A 17,421-nucleotide genomic window follows, 5' to 3' on the forward strand; every position below is an offset into this window, starting at 1 on the left:
TTGAGCCACATTAGTTGCCACGTTAACTAAGTTAACGTGGACTCTAACGTGGAGGGAGCAAAGAATCCCCAACGTTAGTGACACCCACCTTTGTCACTAATGTTGGAATGAGCCACTATGAGCAACGTTAACTTAGTTAACGTGGAAGCTAACGTGGAGGGAAGAATGATGAGCCAACGTTAGTGACACTCACCTTTGTCACTAACGTTGGAGATGGCTATCACTACCACGTTAGAAGCCACGTTAACCTAGTTAACGTGAACTCTAACGTGGGAAGTAGGGGCGTTTTGGAATGTTAGTGACAAAGGTAAGTGTCACTAACGTTCTCGAAGATTTGGCAAGCCTACGTTAATGGTCACATTAGCCACACTAACGTGAACTCTAACGTAGGGGGAAGGGAGGACTCTCAACGTTATTGGAAAAGGTAAGTCCCAATAACGTGTGCGAAGGACCAAGAGGCCATGTTAGTGGTCACGTTGGTGCCACTAACGTTGAAGTTAATGTAGATCATGCCTGGGTTAGGAACGTTAGTGAAAAAGGTGATTGTCACTAACGTTCTCGAATCCACACTTTCACTTAACGTTAACGCCACTAACGTCCTAAGCTAAAGTCCCTGCCTGCTTCACACTTTCTCTCTGCAAGTAAAGCTAAGCCCACTGAAGAGGATAACTGCTTCAAACTCAAGATCCAAAGGCCCATATCCAAGACTTGAAGAACCAACTAGAAGATCAGAAGAGTAGTATATATAGAGGTAGTTTTGAATTAGAAGAGGAGCTTTTGGCATTATTAGAATTACTCTCTGTATTTTACTTTCTCTGTAACTTTTAGTTTAATTCTCAGAATGTACTCTCCATCTATGCTTTTCATTCCCAGAGCTATGAACAACTAAACCCCTTTCATTGGGTTAGGGAGCTCTGTTGTAATTTGATGGATCAATAATAGTTTTCATTATCCTTCTTCTCTCTTTTCTCTTGATTTTACTAGAAAGCTTTCAATCTTTATCCAATTGAGTAGTTATCTTGGAAAAGAAGCTATTCATACTCGGATCTCTTCTGAACCTTGGAAGAGGAATGAAGAGATCATGCTAGAATTGCTTTCTCATGTTGGACCAAATTGGGGTTTGGGCGGATATGGTGACATATAATTCTCCCAATACTTTGATTTAGAAATACATGTGGTATAATCAGTGACCACACTTCATCTCTTCTCATGAGCAATTAGACCAAGGAATTGGCTATTGATCTGGTTTGAGATATTGAATTACTAAGGAATTGGAATTCAATCACTTAATATTGCCAAGGAGATCAATGAATGCATTGATTGAGGAAGAGATGAAAATGAACTTGATCCGGAGAATGCAACATCTCCTAAGCCCAATGAACTCTCCATTTCTGATCTTACCCATTCTCTTTACTTTCTACTATTTACTTTCATGCTAAACTCCCCTTCCCCATTTAAGATTCTGCAATTTACCTTCCGTCATTTATTTTCTGCATTTACTTTCCCGCCATTTAATTTCCAGTAATTCTCAACCCAATTTCTGCTTAGCTCAACTAGAACATTCTTCCAATTAAAATTGCTTGACCAATCAATCCCTGTGGGATTCAACCTCACTCTATTGTGAGTTTTTACTTGACGACAATTCGGTATACTTGCCGAGGGAGATTTGTTAAAGGACAAGTTTCCGTGCATCAATAAGTTTGTGGATCTTAAGCTTGACGTGTGTTAAGTGTTTCAGGCTTTATAGGGCATGAATAACTTGGAGATTAGAAAGGAAGCTTGCAAAAATGGAAGGAACATAAGAAATTGAGGAGATGACCAGCGAAAAGTGACGCGGACGCATGGCTCACGCGACCGCGCGACATAGAGGAAATTGCAGTGACACGGACGCATGGCTCACGCGACCGCGCGGATTGGAAATTGCACAAGTAACGCGAAGGCGTGGACGACGCGCACGCGTGGCAAGGCAAAACGCTAGATGACGCGAACGCCTGGATGACGCGATCGCGTGACATGCACGATCTGCAGAATTTGCAGAATTTGCTGGGGGCAATTTTGGGCCCTGCTTTGACCTAGTTTTCGGCCCAGAAAAGCAGATTAGAGCCAGGGAACATGCAGAGACCAGAACACAACATTCATTTCGCATAATCTTAGTTTTATATCTGATTTTACTCCTCCTCTAGGTTTTCTCTCTACACATTCATAGTTCTTAGGATTTTGATTTTACTGCTTCTTGGACTGGGATATTGAGAAGAGTTATTACTTCCGTCAAGACTTCGTCATTCTAGTTTGTTTCCTTACTTGTCACTTACTCTTCCATGTCCTTTATTTACTCAGAATTATTATTGAATTATTTTTAGAATTTATTAATACAAGAACTATTTTTATTTTTAATTGATCCTTTTGATTATTATTTATCAGGTCTTTCAATATTTCCCTTTCTTATTTCGTGGATTTTACAATCATAATGAGAGAGTAGTTCTACAACTTGATTGGGAGTTGATTGACAGGAGGACCTTGAGTTGGATGCTCAAGAGTAAAATTATAGTTGGGTTTCGCGTTGGGTCGCCCTCTAATCACTGACACTAGTCCTTCCCAAGGGAGAGGATTAGAACTTGTGAATAGAAACTGATTTCCAACTTGCTTAACTTTCCTTTATCTGGTAAAGGATAACTGAGCAGGCAACCTTTAATTATCACTTTTATCTTGAGAGAACTCCATCAAGGATAGGTGGTATGCGAAATTGTTACTCAGGTTGTGAATTGTTGTTCGAAATTGATTCCCTGGCAATGGCACCAAAAATGGATGCACAGAACCATGGTCTAAACATATCTTCACAACTTCGCATAACTAACCAGCAAGTGCACTGGGTCATCCAAGTAATACCTTACGTGAGTAAGGGTCGAATCCCACGGAGATTGTTGGTATGAAGCAAGCTATGGTCACCTTGTAAAGCTCAGTCAGGCAGATATAAAATAGTTATAGAGTTTTCGAAATTAATACTAAAATAAGGATAGAAATACTTATGTAAATCATTGGTGAGAATTTAAGATAAGCGTATAGAGATGCATTTATTCCTCTGAACCTCTGCTTTCCTGCTGTCTTCATCCAATCCGTCTTACTCCTTTCTATGGCTGGCTTTATGCAAGGGCATCACCGTTGTTAGTGGCTACATCCCCTCCTCTTGTGAAAATGGTCCAAGATGCCCTGTCACGGCACGGCTAATCATCTGAGGTTCCCGATCATGCTGGAATAGGATTCACCCTCCTTTTGCGTCTGTCACTACGCCCAGCACTCGCGAGTTTGAAGCTCGTCACAGTCATTCAATCATTGAATCCTACTCAGAATACCACAGACAAGGTTTAGACTTTCCGGATTCTCTTGAATGCCGCCATCATTCTAGCTTACACCACGAAGATTCCGATTAAGAGATCTAAGAGACACTCATTCAATCTAAGGTAGAACGGAGGTGGTTGTCAGGCACGCGTTCATAAGGAATGATGATGATTGTCACGTTCATCACATTCAGGTTGAAGTGCGAAAGAATATCTTAGAAGCGAAATAAGATGAATTGAATAGAAAAACAGTAGTACTTTGCATTAATCTTTGAGGAACAGCAGAGCTCCACACCTTAATCTATGGAGTGTAGAAACTCTACCGTTGAAAATACATAAGTGAAGAAGGTCCAGGCATGGCCGAGAGGCCAGCCCCCAAAACGTGATCACAGGATCAAAATATACAATCCAGGATGTCTAATACAATAGTAAAAGGTCCTATTTATAATAAACTAGCTACTAGGGTTTACAGAAGTAAGTAATTGATGCATAAATCCACTTTTGGGGCCCACTTGGTGTGTGCTTGGGCTGAGCTTGAAGTCTACACGTGGAGAGGTCATTCTTGGAGTTGAACGCCAGCTTTTGTGCCAGTTTGGGCGTTGAACTCCACTTTGCAACTTGTTTCTGGCGCTGGACGCCAGAATTGGGCAGAGAGCTGGCGTTAAACGCCAGTTTTCGTTGTCTAAACTTGGGCAAAGTATGGACTATTATACATTGCTGGAAAGCCCTGGATGTCTACTTTCCAATTCAATTGGAAGAGCGCCATTTTGAGTTCTGTAGCTCCAGAAAATCCATTTTGAGTGCAGGGAGGTCAGAATCCAACAGCATCAGCAGTCCTTCTTCAACCTCTGAATCTGATTTTTGCTCAAGTCCCTCAATTTCAGCCAGAAAATACCTGAAATCATAGAAAAACACACAAACTCATAGTAAAGTCCAGAAATGTGAATTTAACATAAAAACTAATGAAAGCATCCCTAAAAGTAACTAGATCCTACTAAAAACATACTAAAAATAATGCCAAAAAGCGTATAAATTATCCGCTCATCACAACACCAAACTTAAATTGTTGCTTCTCCCCAAGCAACTGAAAATCAAATAGGATAAAAAGAAGAGAATATACTATAAATTCCAAACTATCAATAAAACATAGCTCCAATCAAATGAGCGGGACTTATAGCTTTTTGCCTATTGAATAGTTCTGGCATCTCACTTTATCCATTGAGGTTCAGAATGATTGGCATCTATAGGAACTCAGAGTTCAGATAGTGTTATTGATTCTCCTAGTTCAGTATGATGATTCTTGAACACAGCTTCTTTATGAGTCTTGGCCGTGGCCCTAAGCACTTTGTTTTCCAGTATTACCACCGGATACATAAATGCCACAGACACATAATTGGGTGAACCTTTTCAGATTGTGACTCAGCTTTGCTAAAGTCTCTAATTAGAGGTGTCCAGGGTTCTTAAGCACACTCTTTTTTTGCTTTGGACCTTGACTTTAACCGCTCAGTCTCAAGTTTTCACTTGACACCTTCACGCCACAAGCACATGGTTAGGGACAACTTGGTTTAGCCGCTTAGACCAGGATTTTATTCCTATAGGCCCTCCTATCCACTGATGTTGAAAGCCTTGGGATCCTCTTTATTTGCCCTTGCCTTTTGGTTTTAAGGGTTATTGGCTTTTTGCTCTTGCCTCTTGGTTTTAAGAGCTTTTGGCTTTTTCTACTTGCTTTTTCTTTCTATTTTTTTTCGCCTTTTTTTTTCTATTTGGTTATGGCTTTTTTTTGCAAGCTTTGTTCTTTGTTGCTTTTTCTTACTTCAAGAATCATTTTTATGATTTTTCAGATTATCAAATAACATGTCTCCTAGTCATCATTCTTTCAAGAGCCAACATATTTAACATTCTTAAACAACAACTTCAAAAGACATTTGCACTGTTCAAGCATTCATTCAGAAAACAAGAAGCATTGTCACCACATCAATGTAATTAAACTAAGTTCAAGGATAAATTCAAAACTCATGTACTTCTTGTTCTTTTGAATTCAAACATTTTTCATTTAAGAGAGGTGATGGATTCATAGGACATTCATAACTTTTAAGACATGGTTACTGATGAGATATTTTGGTGAGAAAAGAATCTCTCACTAAACATCACAATCCAACCGGCAAGTGTACCGGGTCGTATCAAGTAATAAAAACTCACGGGAGTGAGGTCGATCCCACAGGGATTGAAGGATTGAGCAATTTTAGTTTAGTGGTTGATTTAGTCAAGCGAATCAAGATTTGGTTGATGATTGTGTGACTTGCAGAATGTAAATTGCATTGAAGTAAAGAGAACAAGAAATAAATTGCTGAAACTTAAAGAACAAGAAATTAAATGGCAGAAACTTAAAGTGCAAGAAATGTAAATTGCGGAATCTTAAAGTGCAAGGAATATAAATTGCTTGAAATGTAAAGGGAATTGGGGAATGGATTTGTAGAATTTAAACAAGGAAAAATTAAATTGCATCAAACAGAAGAGGGAAAGGGAATTGGGATTGAACCGGATCTTGAAGCAGTAAAGTAAATGAACAGAAAAAGCAATAAACAGGGAATTGAAATGAGAAATTTAGATCTCAGGACCCAGAGACTAGAAAACCAAGTCTAGATCTCAATGCCTTCCTAGATCCAACAAGAACAATAGCAAGGAAATTGTAAATTGCAAAGAAAAGAGATGATGAGCAATGAACCGGAAATGGAATTCAATTAAGCAGTAAATAAACAGAGAGATCCAAGATTGAGATTGAAACAGAATTTCTTCAATTCTCCAATCCAAGATCCAAGACAAAAGTAAATGGAAAATGAAAGCAATGAAAGCAAAGAAATTAAAGTTCACTCAAGTTCAAAAGCTCTCCGAAAACTATTGTGAAAATTCCAAAAGGAAAGCTCCTTGAAAACTTGAATTCTCTCCTATTTATACACTTTCCAAAATGATCTTCAAGCCTTGAGTTGGGCCTTTGTTCTTGATGGAATTGGGTTGAAAGAGGCCTTGGTTGATTGCTCTTGAAGATTGAAGAAGAACCGAAGTGAACCAATTGAACCGGAAATGAAGTTACCCAACGTTGGTCTTCAACGTTAGGGCCAAAGTTAGGGGTCTAACTTTGACCCTAACTTTTCATATCAGCAAACCACATCCTTCTGGTGTGGACGTTGGCGCCAACGTTAGGGGTCTAACTTTGACCCTAACGTTGGCTTGCTTGGTGTGATTGGCGCCAACGTTAGCCTCCACGTTAGGGGGCTAACGTTGGCGCAAACGTTGCCTACTCCCCCATTGTGATTTAAGTGCCAACGTTAGCCTCCAAGTTAGGGGGCTAACGTTGGCGCAAACGTTGGTAGCCCAGGGAGAAACTCTCAAGTTCCAACGTTAGCCTCCAAGTTAGGGGGCTAACGTTGGAGCTAACGTTGGCTACTTCCAAAGAGTGATTCACATGCCCAACGTTAGCCTCCAAGTTAGGGGGCTAACGTTAGGGCTAACTTCATGCAACCCGGTTCAATTTTTACTTATTCCATTGTCCTCTCTTCACTCCTAGCCATTCCTCTTTGCTTCAACCTTTCTCCAAGCCTTCTTCACCTATCATTGATCAACCAAACTAATCAAAGTTTTGCTCAAAATCATGAGGTATTCAATCTTCCACAATATGCAACAATTATAGCTTAAAACCTCATGAAATGGCATGAATTCACATATGGTTGGTTCAATCAAGGGAAACATGAAATTCTACTCAATTAGCTTGCTTGTAGCTTAAGAAAGTGCATAATTCTAATGAAAACAAAAGAAAAAGACTAGCTAAAATGGGCTAAGATGACTTGTCATCACAACACCAAACTTAAAGCTTGCTTGTCCCCAAGCAAGAAATAGATTTATGCTCCAAGGTTCTTTCAATTAAGATGGATTGAGGAACATTTGTAAAGTGCAGTGAGTGAAGTGATCAAGTATCAGTGGGGTGAACTCTAAATCATATGCTCATGCAAGGGCTTCAGTGCTCACTAGTCCTTACATATTGGGAGTCGTAAGTCTTAGGATTTTCATCCAAATGGTATCATGGAGATCTCTATATATGTAATCACCTTGAAGCAGCTTATAGTTTCTGTGCTTTGGCCTCGACTCTAAGTATCATGTCTCAAGGCGGCTCTTTAGATAAGCTTTCAATCAATACTCCTAAACCAGTTGGTTTTAAGGTATTAGGTGTTGAAGCACCCCTGAGGATTTACTTGCTCAAGCCTCTTCCTTGACACACTTCAACCACAAGCATTTTACCAGGCTAACAACTCTTTGAGTCATTGTTTCTTCTTTCTTTTCTGCCTAGTAATTGATGCTCAGAGCCTTGGGCCATGTTCTTTTTGTTTTTGTATTTTCTTTTCTTTCTTTTGTTTTGTTTGCTGCTTCTTGGATCAATAGATTTTTGAGAATCTCCACAATACTTCTTTGAACTTCATGTCCCGCCTATGAGCTCCCATGCAAGTTTTCACAAGCATGCAACCTCAGTACAAAATCATATAACCAGAACCACCACTTCTCCTAATCTTTTGCTTGCCTCAAAATTGTTTAATTCCTTAATCCTTCTTTTCAAAGAACTTTCATGTGATGCATTTCTTGAAAATTGAGTGCAAACAAGTTTTGAAGATAAGAATGTTGTGAATGATCAGACACCTTGCTTATTGACTTATAAAGAAAGACCATGTTATGCAGGCAGGCAGGGGTAAATAAAAAAAACTATGCTATGCAGATAGGCAGGACAGATCAGGATACAATCCAACTTTCAATCACAGCAATATTTGATGCAAAACAATGACTTAACAATACAACCTGTTGAAGTTTGCTTGATTTCCTTCTTCTCATCATCATCATTACTGTCCTTTAAGTTCATCTTTTGTCTCTTTGGTTGATGATGCTTAATCCTTCTAACAGCTTGTATGGGCCTCTGCAGTGATATTGAAAGTTGCTTGTTCCCCAAGCACTTGGAAACAATGGTTAATTTTCATGATTTATTTGCGGGCTTTTTGAACTTACTTTGGTGTGGGAACACCAAACTTAGTACCTTGCCCATGGTTAACCATGTGTGATAATTTCTTTTTCTCTTTCACAAGTGATAGAACTGGAAACTAAGAAATGCAGTAAAATGGCTAACTAGTTCATCCAGTATGCTTGAAGCCTATATTATGCAGAAAGTGAGAATGTGCTTTGAAGTAAGATTTTGGTGGAACACCAAACTTAGAATCCTTCATTCTCCCTTAGATTGTGTTGGTGTGCAACACCAAACTTAGCTTCTTGCATTATAGATGAAGTTAATTAACCTTTTTATTAAAATAACTATGGAAAGAAAACTACCTCAGGTTGGGTTGCCTCCCAACAAGCGCTCTTTTATTGTCACTAGCTTGACATTCTTCATCCTCTGATCATGGAAGTTGAAGTCTCAGTTGCCTTTGGTTTCCTCCTCTTACCGTAGGCTTCTCCTTGTTTTCCATAACTATCTTCCCTTTCAACTCAGCAGCTTTTTCATTGTTCTTCGAGTCATCTTCAGTGGCTCTTAGGGATATATTTCCCTCTCTCTCACCCAATTTAGCAGGGTTTTGAACCATTTGTTCCATGTACTTTTCAATTCTCTTGAGATATGCCTCTTGGTTTTTCCTTATGTCCTCCTACTCTATTAATGTCATTTCTTGGATTTTCATCAACCTTTCCATCATCATTTCTAGAACATAGAGTTTTTGAAAGTTTAGGATTGGTTGTGACTGTGTAAAGTTTGGTGATTGATGGAAGTCATTTTGGGCAGGTGGTGGGGTAGGATAAGGTTGGAGGTGTGTATATTGGGGTGGTGTGTAGTGATTTTTGTTGGTATGGTGATGTTTTTGCAGGTTTGGGAAGTTGGGGTTATTATAGTTGAAGTCCCTTTGTTCCTGATACTGAGATTCCCTCATTCTTAGATAAGAGTGTGGTTTCCATGGTGGAAATTGTGTATTCACTGTGGCTGAATGTAGAGAATCAATTTGTCTGGCTATTGATTCCAATTGCTGCTGTGTTTGCTGGTGTAGCTGCTTGTTTTGATTCATGATTGCTCTCACTCCTTCAAGATTCATTACTCCCTTTTCTGAAATTGCATTCCGTGGCGTCTCAAATGAGTGTTGGTTATTGGCTCTTTCGTCACTGAACTCTGCAGTTCCTTGGATGGTTGCTGTTGCCTTGAGTAGGCCATCTGAGAAGTAATCTACTGCTTTTCTTGTTTCGGTGGTTAATCCTTCGTAGAATGCTCGAAAATCCACCTTGTCATTTGATTTCTTGTATCTCTCCCATGCTTTGAGCAGTGGTTCTTCCTCTCTTTGTATGAATGGAGGTACTCCTTCTTTCATCTTGATGTGTTGTTGGGGTGAGGAGAATTTGGCTAGAAACTTGGCAACCAATTCATCCCAACTAGTTATACTTCCTTGAGGAAAGGTTTCAAGCCATTGTGCCGCTTCATCCTTCAGTGAGAAGGGAAATAACATGAGCTTAATGGTATCATGGTCTACACCATTGAGATTGACAGCCCCACATGTTTTCAGAAAAATGGATAGGTGCTGTTTAGAGTCCTCCGCGGGATTTCCACCATAGGAACAATTGTTCTCTATTAGTGTAATGAGTTGTGGCTTCATGTTGTGATGTTCTTCTTTCTCAGAAACTCCTTCTTCCCTGTGACATATAAATCAATCAATAGAAAACACAGTGATTCTCTTGAAAATTGGATGCAGCCGGTTGAGACAAAACTTCAAACAGTTAGTGGGTTAGTCAAAAGTTAAAGAAAAATAAAGAAAAAGTGCTTGATCTAGATTACCACCTCACTTAATCATTGTCAATCTAATCAATCCCCGGCAACGGCGCCAAAAACTTGATGAGATATTTTGGTGAGAAACGAATCTCTCACTAAACATCACAATCCAACCGGCAAGTGTACCGGGTCGTATCAAGTAATAAAAACTCACGGGAGTGAGGTCGATCCCACAGGGATTGAAGGATTGAGCAATTTTAGTTTAGTGGTTGATTTAGTCAAGCGAATCAAGATTTGGTTGATGATTGTGTGACTTGCAGAATGTAAATTGCATTGAAGTAAAGAGAACAAGAAATAAATTGCTGAAACTTAAAGAACAAGAAATTAAATGGCAGAAACTTAAAGTGCAAGAAATGTAAATTGCGGAATCTTAAAGTGCAAGGAATATAAATTGCTTGAAATGTAAAGGGAATTGGGGAATGGATTTGTAGAATTTAAACAAGGAAAAATTAAATTGCATCAAACAGAAGAGGGAAAGGGAATTGGGATTGAACCGGATCTTGAAGCAGTAAAGTAAATGAACAGAAAAAGCAATAAACAGGGAATTGAAATGAGAAATTTAGATCTCAGGACCCAGAGACTAGAAAACCAAGTCTAGATCTCAATGCCTTCCTAGATCCAACAAGAACAATAGCAAGGAAATTGTAAATTGCAAAGAAAAGAGATGATGAGCAATGAACCGGAAATGGAATTCAATTAAGCAGTAAATAAACAGAGAGATCCAAGATTGAGATTGAAACAGAATTTCTTCAATTCTCCAATCCAAGATCCAAGACAAAAGTAAATGGAAAATGAAAGCAATGAAAGCAAAGAAATTAAAGTTCACTCAAGTTCAAAAGCTCTCCGAAAACTATTGTGAAAATTCCAAAAGGAAAGCTCCTTGAAAACTTGAATTCTCTCCTATTTATACACTTTCCAAAATGATCTTCAAGCCTTGAGTTGGGCCTTTGTTCTTGATGGAATTGGGTTGAAAGAGGCCTTGGTTGATTGCTCTTGAAGATTGAAGAAGAACCGAAGTGAACCAATTGAACCGGAAATGAAGTTACCCAACGTTGGTCTTCAACGTTAGGGCCAAAGTTAGGGGTCTAACTTTGACCCTAACTTTTCATATCAGCAAACCACATCCTTCTGGTGTGGACGTTGGCGCCAACGTTAGGGGTCTAACTTTGACCCTAACGTTGGCCTTGCTTGGTGTGATTGGCGCCAACGTTAGCCTCCACGTTAGGGGGCTAACGTTGGCGCAAACGTTGCCTACTCCCCCATTGTGATTTAAGTGCCAACGTTAGCCTCCAAGTTAGGGGGCTAACGTTGGCGCAAACGTTGGTAGCCCAGGGAGAAACTCTCAAGTTCCAACGTTAGCCTCCAAGTTAGGGGGCTAACGTTGGAGCTAACGTTGGCTACTTCCAAAGAGTGATTCACATGCCCAACGTTAGCCTCCAAGTTAGGGGGCTAACGTTGGGGCTAACTTCATGCAACCCGGTTCAATTTTCACTTATTCCATTGTCCTCTCTTCACTCCTAGCCATTCCTCTTTGCTTCAACCTTTCTCCAAGCCTTCTTCACCTATCATTGATCAACCAAACTAATCAAAGTTTTGCTCAAAATCATGAGGTATTCAATCTTCCACAATATGCAACAATTATAGCTTAAAACCTCATGAAATGGCATGAATTCACATATGGTTGGTTCAATCAAGGGAAACATGAAATTCTACTCAATTAGCTTGCTTGTAGCTTAAGAAAGTGCATAATTCTAATGAAAACAAAAGAAAAAGACTAGCTAAAATGGGCTAAGATGACTTGTCATCAGTTACTAACTACTAATGATCATGTAATCAAGACACAAACATGGATAAGCACTTAACATAGAAAATGAAAAACAGAGAAAGTAAGAACAAGGAATGAGTCCACCTTAGTGATGATGGCGTTTCCTTCTTGAGGAACCAATGATGTTCTTGAGCTCTTCTATGTCTCTTCCTTGCCTTTGTGCTTTGATTCCTAGTGATTTTTGGTATTTCTATCCTCAGTTGCTTCCAATAACTATGTGGAGGGAAGTGCATCCCCTGAGGTATCTCAGGGATCTCTTGATTTGCAGCCACATGTTCTACCACTGAGCTATAGATCCTTTACATAATTGTTTTATGGTGCACGAAATTGTGATCTCCAGGCTCGAACTATTCCTTGCACGTGAGCAACTTGGTGCTCTGATCTCAATACATAGTTGTCACAACTTCGATACAACTAACCAGCAAGTGCACTGGGTCGTCCAAGTAATACCTTACGTGAGTAAGGGTCGAATCCCACGGAGATTGTTGGTATGAAGCAAGCTATGGTCACCTTGTAAATCTCAGTCAGGCGGATATAAAGTGATAATGGTGTTTTCGAATATTATATAATAAAATAGGGATAGAGATACTTATGTAAATCATTGGTAGGAATTTCAGATAAGCGAATGGAGATGCTTTTCGTTCCTCTGAACCTCTGCTTTCCTGCTATCTTCATCCAATCAGTCTTACTCCTTTCCATGGCTGGCTTTATGCAAGGGCATCACCGTTGTCAGTGGCTACATCCCCTCCTCTCAGTGAATAATATGCTCATACACCCTGTCACGGCACGGCTATTCATCTGTCGGTTCCCGATCATGCTGGAATAGGATTCACCCTCCTTTTGCGTCTGTCACTAACGCCCAGCACTCGCGAGTTTGAAGCTCGTCACAGTCATTCAATCATTGAATCCTACTCAGAATACCACAGACAAGGTTTAGACCTTCCGGATTCTCTTGAATGCCGCCATCATTCTAGCTTACGCCACGAAGATTCTGGTTAGGAGATCTAAGAGATACTCATTATTGCTTATTTCATGTAGAACAGAAGTGTTTGTCAGGCACGCGTTCATAAGGGAGAAGAATGATGAGCGTCACAAATAATCATCACCTTCATCACGTTCTTGGGTGCGAATGGATATCTTAGAAGCGAAATAAGAAGAATTGAATAGAAAACAGTAGTACTTTGCATTAATCTTTGAGGAACAGCAGAGCTCCACACCTTAATCTATGGAGTGTAGAAACTCTACCGTTGAAAATACATAAGTGAAAGGTCCAGGCATGGCCGAGATGGCCAGCCCCCTAAAACGTGATCAAAGGATCATAAGGTAATCCAAAGATGGTCAAAAAGACGTCTAATACAATAGTAAGAGGTCCTATTTATAATAAACTAGTCACTAGGGTTTACATGAGTGAGTAATTGATGCATAAATCCACTTCCTGGGCCCACTTGGTGTGTGTTTGGGCTGAGCTTAAGTGTAGCACGTGCAGAGGCCATTTGTGGAGTTGAACGCCAGTTTCTGTGCCAGTTTGGGCGTTCAACTCTGGTTTTGGATCCTTTTCTGGCGCTGGACGCCAGATTTGGGCAGAAGGCTGGCGTTGAACGCCAGTTTACGTCGTCAATTCTTGGCCAAAGTATGGACTATTATACATTGCTGGAAAGCCCTGGATGTCTACCTCCCAACGCAATTGGAAGCGCGCCATTTCGAGTTCTGTAGCTCTAGAAAATCCACTTTGAGTGCAGGGAGGTCAGAATCCAACAGCATCAGCAGTCCTTCTTCAACCTCTGAATCTGATTTTTGCTCAAGTCCCTCAATTTCAGCCAGAAAATACCTGAAATCACAGAAAAACACACAAACTCGTAGTAAAGTTCAGAAATGTGAATTTAACATAAAAACTAATGAAAACATCCCTAAAAGTAACTAGATCCTACTAAAAACATACTAAAAACAGTGTCAAAAAGCGTATAAATTATCCGCTCATCATTTTACCACACCAAACTTAGAATGTTGCTCGCCCTCGAGCAAAAGAAGAAGGAATAGATGAAGAAGAAGATGTGGAAAAAAAACTAGGATTATGAGGAAGGAAGGTGGGGATCCTGTGGGGTCCACAGATCCTGAGATGATCCTGTGAGGTCCACAGATCTTGAGGTGTCAAGGCATTTATATCCCTGCACCAATTTAGGCATGCAAAATGCCCTTGCACACAACTCTGGGCGTTCAGCGCCAGGTTGGTGCCCATTTTGGGCGTTCAACGCCCATTTATTGCACATTTTTGGCGTTGAATGCCAGAACCATGCTTGTTCTGGGCGTTCAGCGCCAGCTCTTCTCCAGGGTGCAATTCTGGCGTTCAGCGCCCAGATGCTGCCCATTTTGGGCGTTCAGTGCCCAGATACTGCCCATTTTGGGCGTTCAGTGCCAAAACCATGTTTTGTTCTGGCGTTGAACGCCAGACAGGTGCTTCCTCCAGGGTGTGATTTTTCTTCTGCTGTTTTTGATTCTGTTTCTATATTTTTCGTTTATTTTGTGACTCTACATGATCATGAACCTAAGAAAACATGAAAGACAAAAATAAAATTAGATAAATAAACATTGGGTTGCCTCCAAACAAGCGCTTCTTTAATGTCAATAGCTTGACAGTGGGCTCTCATGGAGCCTCACAGATGTGCAGAGCTTTGTTGAGACCTCCCAACACCAAACTTAGAGTTTGGATATGGAGGTTTGACACCAAACATAGAGTTTGGTTGTGGCCTTCCAACACCAAACTTAGAGTTTGACTGTGGGGGCTTTGTTTGACTCTACTTTGAGAGAAGCTTTTTATGCTTCCTCTCCATGGATGCAAAGAGAGATCCTTGAGTTGTAAACACAAGGTTGTCTTCATTTAATTGAAGGATCAATTCTCCTCTGTCCACATCAATCACAGCTCTTGCTGTGGCTAGGAAAGTTCTTCCTAGGATGATGGATTCATCCTCTTCTTTTCCAGTATTCAGGACTATGAAATCAGCAGGGATGTAAAGGCCTTCAACCTTTACTAACACGTCCTCTACTTGTCTATAAGCCTGTTTTCTTGAATTGTCTGCCATCTCTAATGAGATTTTAGCAGCTTGCACCCCATAGATTCCCAGTTTCTCTATTACAGAGAGGGGCATGAGGTTTATCCCTAAACCAAGGTCACACAAAGCCTTAAAGATCATGGTGCCTATGGTACAAGGTATTATGAACTTTCCAGGATCCTGTCTCTTATGAGGCAATGTCAGTTGATCCAGATCACTTAGTTCATTGGTGAACAAGGGAGGTTCATCTTCCCAAGTATCAATGCCAAATAATTTGGCATTTAGCTTCATGATTGCACCAAGGAACTTGGCAGCTTGCTCTTCAGTAACATCCTCATTCTCTTCAGAAGAGGAATACTCATCAGAGCTCATGAATGGCATAAGGAGGTTCAATAGAATCTCTATGGTCTCTAGATGAGCCTCAGAGTCCTTTGGTTCCTCAGAGGGAAGCTCCTTATTGATCACTGGACGTCCCAGGAGGTCTTCTTCCTTGGGATTCACGTCCTTCTCCTCTCTTGTGGGTTCGGCCATGGTAATTAATTCAATGGCCTTGCACTCTCCTTTTGGATTCTCTTCTGTATTGCTTGGAAGAGTACTAGGAGGGATTTCAGTGATCCTTTTACTTAGCTGGCCCACTTGTGCTTCCAAATTTCTAATGGAAGACCTTGTTTCATTCATGAAACTCACAGTGGCCTTAGATAGATCAGAGACTAAATTTTCTAAGCTAGATGGATTCTGCTCAGAATTCTCTGTCTGTTGCTGAGTGGATGATGGAAAAGGCTTGCTATTGCTAAACCTGTTTCTTCCACCATTATTAAAGCCTTGTTGAGGCTTTTGATCCTTTCATGAGAGATTTGGGTGATTTCTCCATGATGGATTGTAGGTGTTTTCATATGGTTCACCCATGTATTTTAACTCTGCTATTGCAGGGTTCTCAGGATCATAAGCTTCTTCCTCAGAAGATGCCTCTTGAGTACTGTTGGATGCAGCTTGCATTCCATTCAGACTCTGAGAAATCATATTGACTTGCTGAGTCAATATTTTATTCTGAGCCAATATGGCATTCAGAGTATCAATTTCAAGAACTCCCTTCTTCATAGGCGTCCCATTACTCACATGATTCCTCTCAGAAGTGTACATAAAATGGTTATTAGCAACCATGTCAATGAGTTCTTGAGCTTCTGCAGGTGTTTTCTTTAGGTGAATGGATCCACCTGTAGAAGTATCCAATGACATCTTTGATAGCTCAGATAAACCATCATAGAATATATCCAGGATGGTCCATTCTGAAAGCATGTCAGAAGGACACTTTTTGGTCAGCTGCTTGTATCTTTCCCAAGCTTCATAGAGGGATTCACCTTCTTTCTGTCTGAAGGTTTGAACATCAGCTCTAAGCTTGCTCAGCTTTTGAGGAGGAAAGAACTTGGCTAAGAAAGCCGTGACCAGTTTATCCCAAGAGTTCAGGTTGTCTTTGGGTTGAGAGTCCAACCATATTCTAGCTCTGTCTCTTACAGCAAAAGGGAAAAGCATGAGCCTGTAGACTTCAGGATCTACTCCATTATTCTTAACAGTATCACAGATCTGCAAGAATTCAGTTAAGAACTGAAAAGGATCTTCAGATGGAAGTCCATGAAACTTGCAGTTCTGCTGCATCAGAGAAACTAGCTGAGGTTTCAGCTCAAAATTGTTTGCTCCAATGGTAGGAATGGAGATGCTTCTTCCATGTAAATTGGAATTAGGTGCAGTAAAGTCACCAAGCATTCTCCTTGCATTATTGTTGTTGGGTTCGGCTGCCATCTCCTTTACTTGTTCAAAATTTTCAATAAGGTTGACTCTGGATTGTTGTAATTTAGCTTCTCTTAGTTTTCTCTTCAGAGTCCTTTCAGGTTCTGGATCAGCTTCAACAAGAATGCCTTTTTCTTTGTCCCTGCTCATAAGAAAGAGAAGAGAAAAAGAAAAGAAGAAGAATCCTCTATGTCACAGTAAAGAGTTTCCTTATTGTTAGTAGAAGAAGAATAGAAGAAAAAATTCGAACACAGATAGAAGAGGGGGTTCGAATTTGGGGAGTAATGTGAGGAAGAGATGTTAGTAGATGAATAAATGAATAGAATAAGATGAGAGAGGGAGAGGATTTTCGAAAATAATTTTGAAAAAGGTTAGCAGTTTTTTTTCGAAAATTCAAATAAAAAAATAAAATAATTAGTTAATTAAAAAGAAATTTTTGAAAAAAAAGGGGGAAGATATTTTCGAAAATAGAGAGAGAGAGTTAGTTAGGTGGTTTTGAAAAAGATGAGAAACAAACAAAAAGTTAGTTAGTTAGTTGAAACAAATTTGAAAATCAATTTTGAAAAGATAAGAAGATAAGAAGTTAGAAAA

The 17,421-nt window shown here is 40.0% G+C and overlaps 1 non-coding gene across 1 annotated transcript; it reads left to right on the forward strand.

Moving 5' to 3' along the window:
- The first annotated feature begins 16,335 nt into the window (after positions 1-16,335).
- On the forward strand, positions 16,336-16,443 carry LOC112773921 (small nucleolar RNA R71). Its single transcript, XR_003188442.1, has one exon. It is a non-coding gene; the product is annotated as a small nucleolar RNA R71 (small nucleolar RNA).
- The last annotated feature ends 978 nt before the right edge of the window (positions 16,444-17,421 follow it).

The sequence above is a fragment of the Arachis hypogaea genome, chromosome 18 (genome assembly GCF_003086295.3).
Source record: "Arachis hypogaea cultivar Tifrunner chromosome 18, arahy.Tifrunner.gnm2.J5K5, whole genome shotgun sequence".
Lineage (NCBI taxonomy): Eukaryota > Viridiplantae > Streptophyta > Magnoliopsida > Fabales > Fabaceae > Arachis > Arachis hypogaea.